The sequence below is a fragment of the Barbus barbus genome (assembly GCF_936440315.1).
Source record: "Barbus barbus genome assembly, chromosome: 16".
Classification (NCBI taxonomy): domain Eukaryota; kingdom Metazoa; phylum Chordata; class Actinopteri; order Cypriniformes; family Cyprinidae; genus Barbus; species Barbus barbus.
The window spans coordinates 17863417-17877280 of NC_136744.1; the positions used below are offsets into that span (position 1 = coordinate 17863417).

Genomic DNA, 13864 nt, shown 5'->3' on the forward strand with positions numbered 1-13864 from the left:
ATCTGAATAAAACCACCAATGTCTGACATGTGTCTTATTAGCACAATAAAAGAGAATGATAAATGCGAATTTGTCTGGATGTGTCACTTAACGTCATCATTGCGCAATTGTTCTTGGCAAAAGATTGGATTTGAGCGATTGAAAAACGGGACAGAGCTGACACAAGCACTCTAATGAGCATCTGCAGGCAGGGTTTGTGGTGAAGTGTCAAGCCAGGTGCATCGTGGGTAGAGGATTAAATGGGAAAAAGAAATTTGCTGCTCTCCAGTGAGCTTGAGACTCGGGTCCACTCAACTGTGGGGTGAAAAAATAAATAGTTGCCTAGCGAAAAAACGCTTTTACTGATTCCAAAGCCGTCAAATGCAGTTTCTGATGAGAAATTACATCGATCGTTGATAATTTTACAAGCTCCTGAATTATGAAAGCTATCAGAAGGTTGTTTTATACATAGCTGGGCCCTAAGCTCTTGAGAAAAGGTTGGAAATTGAAGTAAAGTGAATTGAATCTTAATCTTTGAGCGATGAAAAGCTTCTCCAGCCTTGCATGTCTGCTTTTGTGTACAAGGCCAAGTCTTTCACTTGTGACCTTTTTTATTGTAGTACACAAGCAGAGACACACAGGTAGGAATGTGATATACAGTTGCCCTTAGCAAGAAAAGATGCACAACTTTTATTCGCCTCTATGATTGAAATCCATAATCTTAAAACGGTTGGCTGAATTATGTATGAATTGAGGGCTTAGGTGCGCTACTATTTGTTGACTTTGACACACGCAGACTTTGAAGACGACTTCGAAGACGAAATCCTTCGTATTTGTGCTTCAGATGATGGAAACACGACAGGCTGAGACAAACAAACAAAACATTCACAATACAAACAAACTGAAATACAAAGGCTTATGGCACACACATCACACTTTGTGAAAACAGGGAGAGTCAACTTTGGGAAGATCAGGGGCCACACAACAAGGATCCCTTTAGCCTCAAGGGAAAAACTTAAGTCTTTTATATTAATGAGGTGAGCAGGCCAAAATGAGTTTAATTATTAACTACCCAAAACAAAAAAAAAACAAAAAAAATTATACTGCTGAACTGAAATTTATATAAATAATGAAAATAAAAGCTACTCATTATCAAATATTTAAATACATTAAATATCATTAAATATCAAAACATTGATAAAGCTGTAATAATATATAAAAAATACTAACATATCACTCATGCACAATTTTTTCCTTCATGCTAAGCTTTTATTTATACATATCTAGCCTTTATTTCTATAGTCCTCCAAGACCTCTTTCAGTCCATTTCATCCTCTGAGCCTTTCCTCAATGCCTCCATCACTCTCGAAAGCCGTTCAGTGAACGGGTGTGAAATTGCTTGAACTGTGGCATTCTGTCTCTGGGGCCTCTCCAATCAAGGAAATTTCTAATTCATGAATACTTCCCTTTGATGAAAGAATAATTCCATTTGGGTCACATTCCCTCACACTCTACGCGGCCGCGCCATACAAACAGGATCAGAGGGAGATGCTCATGTGCGCTCAGGCGCTATGAACAGGGACACTCGTTTTACACTTCATTCTGGATCTTCATTCTTCATTCGATCATCGTGTCAGGACCGCTTCCCACGTATCGACGAGGACACGAAAGGTTCAGTAGACTGTTTGCTTTAAACGAATGGTTATCGTCATGGTGTAAAGAACAGAAACTGCTCTTTGTTAATAATTGGAATCTTTTCTGGGAGCGTCCTAGGCTTTTCCGTACTGATGGCCTGCATCCCAGCAGAGTCGGAGCGGAACTCCTGTCAGACAACATCTCCAGGACGCTACGCTCCATCTGACTAGTAAGCCAATTCTCACATAACTGCTATGATGACTTTTGTTCTACCCACTTAAAAGATAGAAGTACTTGCATTGACCAATCTATACAGACTGTCTGTTCCCCGAATAGCGAGGTCAAAATATAAATTTATTGCAGGATCTAGGAAGAATCTGATCGTGATTAAACCAGAAAAACGCAAAATAAATGAATAAAAACTATTTTTAAAGCTTGGGCTCCTAAACATTAGATTACTCGCACCCAAAGCAGTTATTGTAAATGAAATGATCACAGATAATAATTTTGATGTACTCTGCCTGACTGAAACCTGGCTTAAACCAAATGAATATTTTGGTCTAAATGAGTCTACTCCACCAAGCTACTATTAGCTACTGTCAGACTGGTCGTGGCGGCGGTTTTGCAACAATATATAGTGATATTCTCAATGTTACTCAGAAAACAGGATACAGGAGGTTTAACTCAATCGAAATGTTACACTGTTAGATATGCAAAAGAAATCTCTCCTGTCTCTTGCTCTGGCTACTGTGTATATACCGCCACGGCCATATACAGATTTCCTAAAAGAATTTGCAGATTTCCTCTCAGATCTATTAGTTAATGTTGATAAAGTGCTAATTGTCGGAGATTTTATCATTCACGTTGATAATACAAATTATGCGTTAGGACTTGCATTTACTGACCTAATAAACTCTTTTGGAGTCAAGCAAAACGTCACCGGGCCCACTCATCGTTTTAATACGCTAAATTTAATTATATCGCATGGAATTGATCTTACTGATATAGATATCGTACCTCAAAGTGATGATGTTACTGATCATTTCCTTGTATCGTGCATGCTGCGTATTACTGATATTAGTTATATGGCTCCGCGTTATCATCCAGGCAGAACTATTGTTCCAGCCACCAAAGACAGATTCACAAATAACCTGCCTGATTTATCTTAACTGCTCTATGTACCCATCACGCCCAATCTAAATATTCACTCACAGTTTAATAGTAATGACTATGAATTTCTTTACTGATAAAATAGATAACATCAGAAATACAATATCAAATGTAGATTCTACTGCGTCTAGTATTTCAGCTTCATTCATCACACCCAAAGAAAAACTGCAGTGCTTTACAACTATAGGACAGGAAGAGCTAAATAAACTTATCAGTGCATCTAAACCAACAACATGTTTATTAGATCCTGTACCCACTAAACTACTGAAAGTTGTTACCTGCAGCAGAAGAACCGCTTCTCAATGTTATTAACTCATCGTTATCTTTAGGTCACGTCCCAAAACCATTCAAGCTGGTGGTTATTAAGCCTCTTATTAAGAAACCACAACTAGATTCTAATGAACTGGCAAATTACAGACAATTTCAAATCTTCCGTTTATGTCTAAAATTTTTTGAAAAAGTTGTGTCTGCTCAATTGTGCTCCTTCTTGCAAAAAAATTATCTCTATGAAGAATTTCAGTCAGGTTTCAGGCCTCACCATAGCACAGAAACTGCACATGTTAAAATTACAAATGACTTGCTTCTTACTTCAGACCAAGGCTGCATCTCATTGCTATTATTACTTGATCTTAGTGCTGAGTTCGACACTATAGACCATGATATACTCATAGATCGATTACAAAACTATACTGGTATTCAAGGGCAGGATTTAAGATGGTTTAGATCCTACCTGTCCGATCGCTACCACTTTGTTCATTTAAATGGGGAGTCATCTCAATTATCACCAGTAAAGTATGGAATACCACAAGGATCTGTCCTAGGTCCTCTGCTATTTTCAATATACATGTTGCCCCTTGGTAATATTACTAGAAAATACAGGATTCGTTTTCATTGTTATGCTGATGATACTCAACTATATATCTCAACAAGACCAGATGAAACTTCTAAACTAAGCTAATAGATTGTGTAAAAAATGTAAAAGATTGGATGACCAATAATTTCCTCCTATTAAATTCAGATAAGACAGAGATATTACTTATTGGACCAAAAAACAGCACACAGAATCTCTTGGATTACAATTTGCAACTAGACGGATGTACTGTTACGTCCTCTAAAGTCAAAAATCTGGGTGTTATATTAGACAGCAACTTGTCCTTTGAAAATCATATTTCCCATGGTACAAAAACAGCATTCTTCCATCTTAGAAACATTGCCAAGCTTCGAAACATGCTACCTGTTTCTGATGCAGAAAAGCTAGTTCATGCATTCATGACCTCTAGACTGGACTATTGTAATGCACTGCTAGGTGGTTGTCCTGCATCTTCAATAAACAAGCTACAGATAGTCCAAAATGCAGCGGCTAGAGTTCTTACCAGGTCAAGAAAATATGATCATATTACCCCAATTTTACAGTCTCTGCACTGGCTACCTATTCAGTTCCGTATCATTTACAAAATATTATTACTTGCCTATAAGGCCCTAAATGGTTTAGCTCCTGCGTACCTAACTCATCTTCTACCACGCTACAATCCAACCCGCTCCCTAAGGTCACAAAACTCTGGACTTTTGGTAGTACCTAGGATAGCAAAGTACACTAAAGGAGCTTTTTCACATTTGGCTCCCAAACTCTGGAATAGCCTTCCTGATAACGTTTAGGGTTCAGACACACTCTATCTGTTTAAATCTAGATTAAAGACACATCTCTTTAGCCAAGCATTCACATAATGCATCTTATAATCTTGTACTACAGTTGTATCTGATCAAATGTACATTATTATTATTATTCTTTAGCTTGGGTTGAACAAATCATTTTTGCTTTGAAGGAAAAAACAGCTACGCTAATTATGTCTCTATTTATTTCTCTGTTTTTGCCACGGGATTAACATCCCATGGTAACTAGGAATTACAGAAGCTTCAGTCTGGATCCAACCCTTAAATGATCTGAGATGACCGAACACCTGAGAAAAGATAATACCAACCCCTCAGAGGACCTCAGAGGATGCCAATGCTCAGACAACATACAGAATTACCTAATTTTGCCATAAGTTAAATATATTAAGGTTCTGCATATATATCAATATATTGTGGAAACTTAATTTCCTGTAGAGCTGCTTTGCAACGATTTGTATCGTAAAAATCGCTACACAAATAAACTTGAATTTTAAAAAAATTTATGAAATCCTTAATTTATTCATTAATTAATCTACACTAATTATAATTATTAATAACAGACCTAGCTATTATCACTAACTATTAAAAGAAACAATGGTTTAAATTGTACAATATTGTAAGGGATCCAACAAAATGGACAAGACACAAAACAATACAGCACAGCATACTGTAAACAAACAAAATACCTACATGGCGTTTTCTTGTCTGTTAAAGAAAAAAAAAAAGCATTAATTAAACAAGATTACAAATGATTAGAAAATAAAAATAAATGTGGAGAGAAGGGTATCTGGTATCTTGAGGAGAAAAGGAAGAGATGTTTTTGCTCTCCTTCTGCAGCACATTAATAATAATAATAGTGGAAGGAAACTCTCTGCTGAATGTACGGTGTGTTCTTGAGCTTATGAGTGGGCCCATGCCACTTTCTGTAGCACAGTTCCTTTACACACTCACAGACCAGGACAAAGCCCTCACTCCACAGAGGCATTCATTATTAGTGAAAAAGAAATGCAAGTCAGAAAAACTACCGCAAGTGCTCTGAAGGCTTGTCAGGCCAGTTTCCATTGGCACACTCAATAAGAAATAATAAGGCTACCTACTGATATAATCCAAACCTATTTAATATTTTACAATGATTAGTGCCAAACTTCTAATCTGACTGACTGAGCAGCGTTATGGACTTTAGTCGCCAAAAACTAAAGGTGGATGTAATAAATTAAACCCCTGTTACAGAACATGATAAGCAGTCAAACTCATTCAGTTTCCAGTAATTAAAGCAGCACAAACCCCAGTCAGCGGTTAATGGAAGCATGGCAACATCTGCCAGCGGATGCACAGAATGAAGAGACTCAGGCCTGTGCCATGGGGGGAGAAAACAAGACTCGGTAATCATTTAATATGCTTATCATTAATTATAGTTCATCATTGTGCTTATCAGGGATCTAAACTGGGGTGGCCTGAGGAGTCTTCGGCTTGTAATCAGCACAGGCACTTACATCACTGATTACTTTATTAAAATTCCATTTTAATCAGCTGTTAATCCACACACTTTCTCTCAGTCCGGATTTCCTGCAGCACAAGGGCAGCACTGCAGCTCCATGCAGTGCTGAAGCTCGAAAACTCGGAGATACAGGACGAATGACAGACGGATGGTCAGGCCAAGACTGAACCTGGAGATATTTTTTGCTTTTTCTGCTTAGATTTTTCAGAACATGGTTTCTCAGAACACGGTTGCATGTTTTAAACACCCGAGCTGTATACTCTTATTTGGAGCTGAGAGCAATGTCAATTTTTACAATAAAAAACAAACAAATAGTAAAATAAACTTTTTTGTTTAAACCAAAATATGTCTTTTAGTTTTTGCATCACATTTTTCATTCATTGTGATTAATATAAAATAACATTTCAAATATAATTTTTTTTAAATTATTATTAGCTGTTTAACACTAACTAAAAAACACTCAAGTGGGTCAAACCACAGCATACTATGACTGGATTATTTGAATAAATTCTTTGTATTTTTCTAAAAATACTGTCACAGTCTACTGCTAATATCTGGCGGTGTTATTTTTTCTCGTCATATACTATCATTCAAACATTTCGGGTCAGTAAGATTTTTTTTTTATTAAAATAATTTATATAATATATTAAAGTTATTCACAATATTGATGTTTTAACTATTTTCGATCATACAAACAACTTTGGTGAGCATGAGAGACTTTTCAAAAACAATTAAAAAAAACATTTCTTACTGACCCCAAACCTTTCACAGTAGTGTATTTTTGTCACAAAATGTTTGAACTAAATTATCAACTTTTTTTGTCTTCTCTTCTTTAACATTGACAAAGGTGTTTGTTTGTCAACAAAGACAAAGAGACAACAAAAAGGCAAATTACAACAATTATTATAAGATTTTTTTTTTTTTAAATATAATGTAGACAAAAACAAAAAGGACTGGAAAATATGACGACATAACACTGCAAAATAAAAACAAATTATATAGAACTTCACAAACAAATATTTTGATCTGTAGTTTCGTTAACTAAATTAACACTGGCTAAAAAAAATCAATGAGACTGGGCAAAATATTGAATAAATGAATCTGTAAGAGGCAGGGAATGTGTAAAATTTAGTGAATGACTAGCATTACAATTCAGCATAAATCTGTGGGCCTGCTGATCGCCTGAAGCGATGGATAAGAGACGAAGGGAAAAAGATGAAAACAGAGCTTGTTTATGTGCCGCAAGCCCATGCAATGTATTGCATACGTATGGATGTGCGAGCGTGCGTTTTCAAACATTTCACAGTAAACATGGCCACTGTAATCTGTATAATGTATGTGTTAGGTAGTGGGCATTTTCCAGTCGTAAGCCTTTGTTAGCATTAGAGGGGATGGACAGGCATGACAATTCAAAAGATCAACAACAGATGTGTTGCTATGGAGAGGGAACGCTGGTGCGAGGGCTCACTTCTGTGAATGATGTTCTGTAGTGGGTTCAGGGCCAAGCTTCTGGCCCGTCACAAACTGTCAACGCACATCACACTGAATCCGCCGCGCTGATACTTCCACGCGTGCCTGTCTACATACACACACATACACTGTTCCTCCCTAGACACTGTGCTTTTGTGGAAGCTAGCGAAACCAACTTCGAGGGGTCAAAATCCTCAGTTGACAGAGAGAAACATTTTTTTTTATGGCTGCTGCACTTAATTATTTTGACAATCGTGCAAAAGCGTAGCAGGAAGAGGAAGGTGGTGGCAAAAAAGTAACGGTGCACAAACATTCAGTGCTATGATGGAGAAAAGCAGTGGAACAAGATATATTTGTCCCTGTATTAAAAAAGTGTGAAATTGCAGCAGATGTTGCATTAACCATAAGTTTTCTGCCATTTACTGAAGTTTAAAAACATTGACAAAAAATTGCATCAGCTATTTTAACATAAAAAAGACATCTAGTCTATTGCATTTTCCTATTTTAGATAGAAAAACACCACAGTAAAGGAAGCTAATAGGGGCATGAACTGAAGAAAGCAGGACAAAAAAAAAGAGCTCCAACAAAAATAGATGTGAGTGAGGATTTGGGGAGAGAAATTAGAGATTCTTAGTGTAATTCATGAGATAAATGTTCAATGAATGAAAATTTGCCATTGGCTAAATCTGGTACAATACATTAATTGGAAACTTGTACATTTATTGTACATAGTCCCTTTCCAAAGACATAAATAAAAGGAAAAATCCAAGAACATGCAATACAGCACTTGGTAAAGCTAAAATATTTTGTTAAAAGTATCTTTCTTGTGAAATTAACACCAAAAAGAAAGACTTCTTAACGAGTTTAGAACAGTCTGTTTTGTCTTGTTTTCCAGTAAGAATTCTTGTAACAAGGCAAATTTACTGGAGATGCAACACTGCATAAGATTTAGATTTCAGAGCATGCATCTTAAATAAAGTGTATTTTGTCTTTTCAATTGTTTCAAACAAGTGAAAAAGAAAAAAACACTCATATTACAGATACATTCGCTGAAAGCAATTCTTAATTTCTTATGCGGTGTTGCTTCACAGGCAAATTCATCTTGTTTTTAGGGATTTTTAAATATTTAACCTGAAACATATTACAAAGCTACTTGTTAAAGGGATAGTTCACCCAAAAATTCTGTCATCATTTACTCACCCTCAAGTAGTTCCAAGCCTGTATGAATTTCTTTGTACTGCCAAACACAAAGGAAGATATTTTGAAGAAAGTTTGTAACCAGGCTGTTTTGGGGCACCATTGACTTCCATAGTAGGAAAAAAATACCATGGAAGTCAATGGTGCCCCAGAACTGCTCTGGATTCTGGATTCTTGGATGAATAGAAATTTCAATAGTGCAGCATTTATTTGAAATCTTTTGCAACAATGTAAAATTTACTTTAATGTGTTAATGCATTTAATGTATTATTCTCTGCTGAATAAAACTAATAAATTCTTTTAAAAAAATCTAACTGACCCCAAACTTTTTAGCAGTATACGTTGACAGCTAGGTTAACTAGAAGGTTAACTACCCACAGATGAAAGTGCAGGCTGTTGCACACATAGGCTGTGTCTTGTCTTTTTTAATTATTGAAAATGTTCGTATTGGGTATGTCAAGAACAAATGTGCACATATAAACGGAATGCCATACATCTATATCATTTTCGGGAAAATGAAAATAACAATGGAGAATGATGGAAAATTTACAACCCAGTCCATCATAGTGACGGATGAAGATTATTTGTGGCGCATCCTCTGAACTGCAGGTGTGTGAGTAAGTGTGTGTGTTATCACGGCCCTCCTGCTGTGTGATCTCATTCTCTAAAGGTTGCCTGCACCCTCATCTTCCCAGAAAACCCCCCTGTCCTCGCTCTCTTCCTCACCTTTTATCTTGATATCACTCTGGCCTGTATATCAGCTAATGTGAATTCTGAGTGAATGGGCTGAGATGTTGAGGTTAATGATGATGCCCTCACTGCAGTATATATGAAGCTCAGTGAGGGCTGTCTGAACCCCTAGAGTCACTTCACTCGCACCTCAAGCCTCAAGTCAATATGGTGGTTAGGCCTCAATCTCAGCATGGACTTGCACACACACACACACACACACACACACACACACACACTCACACAGGGTGGGAGTTACAGTCTCTCCACTCCAGGGTTCTAACCACACGGTCATTTTCACGCCTACTGGATCCTCACGCTTTCCAAATTGTTTTTGCAAAGGTCACATGTAATGTTCAGCTTGCAGGGGTCTGACGGTGTAAATGGGGAAGATGAGGAGCGGGGAGGGGATTGGGAGAATAACCCTTCGGCCACAGAGGAGAGAAGAAAGCTGAAGTGGTGCTCTGAAAACTGTTTTTCTTCCTCCTTTCTGTTTTTTTCCTCCCTCCCACACAATGAAACAATGCCACATAGAATCAAAGCATCCATAACTTTTCGGCAAGTTCATTAATAATAAAAGAAATGTGAATCACCAGGCAGCAAATTACACTTTTACAGTCTCGTATACAACCTGGATCTATAGCCACGTCACGCACAGAGAAGTCTCAAAGACGTAGAGGTGACCAAATGAACAGGGAGAAATGTATAAACGGAGTTTAATAGCAGTTCTGAAGGTGAATTGTGTGTGATTTCTCTGTCACTAGAAACAACAAACAGAATTACAAAGAAACGGTGTCCATTTTCAGCTCTACGACCAATAGGGCTGGGTAAAAATATAGATTTTCTGATGAATAAATTAGTAAAAAAAAACATTTAAGTGTTAAATTTGAACAACCATGGTATTGATTCTTAGATGATTTCTTATAAGAATAAAATATAAATAATAATAAAAAGAAACAAAATAGAACTATTCCTGTGTCCGAAAATGCTATTTCTCAAAAACAGTATGTGAAATGAGTAGTATGGTCAAATTTGAAGAATTCACAAAACAGTAAGTGAATGATCCAATGATCTGATTCACAAACAAATTACTCTTATGAAATCCTTATTTTTAGTGAAAAATGAACCATTCAAAAAGTCTCAAACTCATGCGTTACTTATTTTTGAGTTATCTGGGCTTCCAATGGTGAATCTGAATCAAATAAAATAGAATCTAAATCAAAACAAGATCTTGTAAATCAGAATTTGAAGCAAAAACAAATTGGAAAATGTGTATCGATACCCAGCATTTGCCAGAAGTTGATATGTCAGATGTCTCAAAAATTTGGGAAGTCAACATATGACATATCAGTCTCTCCACACTGACCAAGAACAGGAGAAAGAACTATATTAAAAAAAATACACACTTCACATTTAATTTATGCAAAACACTAAAGGTCATTGGCACAAATTTCTCATCAGGCCGTGGGTCAGGAGGGGAAGAGATTTCATTAGGCATAGTTTATGTTATGGGAGATGACCCTATTTTAGGGTCTGCTGTGACGCAGACAGGCCCAGAGATCAATGCAAAAAACACGTTTGAAGACGCAGTCAGACTTGCTAAATGATGGCTTATTAAAAGAAAGAAATGATAGGAGATAGCAATGGGAGGGGTGAGAGAGATGGTGATACAATTAAAAGAAAAAAGGCTCTTAGAAGTTCTTCGCTGTCTTTCAGATGCATTTTTTTGATGCACTTTCTGTCGAGTTGCCTCGGACTCATTCTCCAAAACTCATTTGCTCTCGCTACATCAAAGCAATCTGCTATTTGCATACAAGGTGCCATTAAAAGATTTGAACGTAAGTTTTATTTTGTTCTTAATAAAAATACAACCAATCTCACTTTACATAAAGTAACTGGATTTGCCATTTTCACAGGCCTCAGTTCCAGCCACTCAGAAGGGGGTCTTTTCTGACCAAATCAGGAATTGTAACAACATGCCTTTATGGGTGCGATCAGACGTATTCATATATGGCCGTGCATCATCCAAACAGACACATAAAACCAACATCCACGTCACCCGTCCGTTGGCAATAAACTTTTAATTAAGACTTTTCATAAATGCTTATCTTTATCAAAGAACTCCACTGAGCTTGAGAAATCTTAGCCCTCATTTCCTCAAACGAACGCTGCAGATCTAATTATGATTCCCACACAATGTCTTCGTACTTTCGTTACTCCGAAACCGTGCTAATATTCCGCCTCCAGCGGCAGGTTTAGAAACGAGGCTTCAAACCCACCAGGCCAAAATGTTCTTTACAACATCTTTGTGCTTCGATTCTGCATCCAACACCTTTAATGAACAGGGTGACTGTGTAAGTGAACGCTAGTGGATTTCATGAGAGCTCTTGTTTGCTTAAAGATGCAAATTAATGTAACACAAATGCATCATACAACAACACATTTCAGACAGAGTAAGCCGTGTGGGCTCCCTTGATGCTGATATACACCGGGAAACGGTCTCGGCTAGTTTGTTGCTCTCCCGCTGCTCCAAATTCAGCCAATATTGATCAGGCTCCCTGCGGCACCGCTATCGATTGGCTGTTTGCAGGTGTGCGTGTGCATGCAATTGCGTGTGATGTGAAACTAAACTGGGTCCCTGCAGAGCGGATGGTGGGGGAGGGAGATATCTAGTTAAGGTGAGGAGTGTTGTTTGTCAGAGGACACTGTTCAATTAGGGCGCCCTTCACTCTCTCGCTTTCATAGACGTGGCTTTTGTCGCATTAGGGCTGCCAATGGGGGAAAGGGTCTGGAGGCAGATGTGTTGTTGAAAGGTGGAGGCAAAAATGAAGCTGGTGCTGGGGAAAAAAGAACCAATTTAACACTATTACAGGCCGTAGTAAGCAGCTAGAGGATAATGGGTGCCACTGCATTGTTCAGTCTCCTGTGCATCATCAATGTGATATTTAAAAGGATAGTTCACCCAGAAACGAGAATTCAGAGATTTTTTTTTTTAATGCCGAAACAACATTGGACACAACTGACTTTAATTATATGGACAAAAATTATCTTAAAAAAGTCTTACAAGTTTGGAACGACATGAGAGTGTGTAAATGAAATTAATTTCATTTTTTTTAGTTTTTACTGGGTGAATGATCACTTTAAGGACAAATGTCAATTCACACACGGATACATGAGCAAAATTTTAAACTAATCTATCCATGTCCTTACAATTAAACTTTCCATCGAAATACTAGTTATATTAGGGACAAATTCTCACTTATTAGCATGTCTATTATTAACATATTGGCTGTTTATTAGTACTTATAAAGCACATATCCTGCATGACCATATTCTACATCCCTTATTCTACCCAATACCTAAACATAACAAAGACCTTACTAACTATTAATAACCAGCAAATTAGGAGTTTATTGAGGCAAAAGTCATAGTTAATGCTTTGTTAATTGCGAGAACTGGACCTTAAAATAAAGTGTCACTGCAAAATCTTGTATTAGTGCTAGAGGTGATTTCAGATAAAACCACCCGTAAAAGGCAAGTAAAAACTAATTAATTATGGTTGGTTGCTTTAGATATTGGTCAGACGGTCTCTTCCTGTATAAGTGGGTGGTTCTTGGCCAAAATAAACTGCAATATGGAGCACTCAAGACTCAGAGAAACTCACAAACCCATGGATTCTCAAAGAGTGGGTGCACAAAATGAGTTCTGAAACCGAAACTAAATATTCAATATAACAATAATGTGATTTTTCAAGAATTTCAAATCCAGTACAGGGTTTAAACAACAACAGCAGCCTACATGGTCTAAAAAAAATCAAGAAAATGAAGACAGGCTTTTTAGCGCCTCATATCTCGGCTGTCGTAGGGCTATGTACGGTGCTATCTTGAGTTCGGTGTTATCATGTCTTCTTCTGATTTATGCTGCTGCAATACGCAGTGCACGGCACGCACGGACAAGCTCTGATCTATACATTTACTGGCTCACACATAGTTTGTTGACTAATACGCTACACTCCTTTCCAAGTCACACACTTGCTGCAGTCTCACGTGTTACACTAGAGTAACAGTACTATATTTTGGAGAAATTGACTATTTAAAGTGAATATTTTAAGATATTTAAGAATATTTGGACTGTTTTTGTCTATAAAATGAAAGTCACTGGAATCAAATCATTAGACCACACTGACTTCTACTTTTTGGACCAAAAAATAAAATGTATATATATATATAAATAAAATATATATATAAATAAATATATATATATATATATATATATATATATATATATATATATATATATATATATATATATATATATATATATATATATATAGTCATACAGGTTTAGAAAGACATAAGGGCGAAAAAAATTGACAAAATTTTGGTGAACTATCCCTTAAAGCTCTGCTGACAGCATCTGTGTCTGCAGTTGATAAGCAAAGAAAATAATTTCGACTCAATGTTGGTCAGGAAAACAGGATTTTAACTTTAAAATTTTAAACATTAAATTAAACAA

At 36.8% G+C, this 13864-nt stretch overlaps 1 protein-coding gene across 3 annotated transcripts in view; it reads right to left on the reverse strand.

Moving 5' to 3' along the window:
* LOC306882633 (stromal membrane-associated protein 1-like) overlaps positions 1-13864 on the reverse strand; it is a 125498-nt gene that overhangs the window by 31223 nt on the left and 80411 nt on the right. The gene's annotated exons all lie outside the window — the stretch shown is intronic.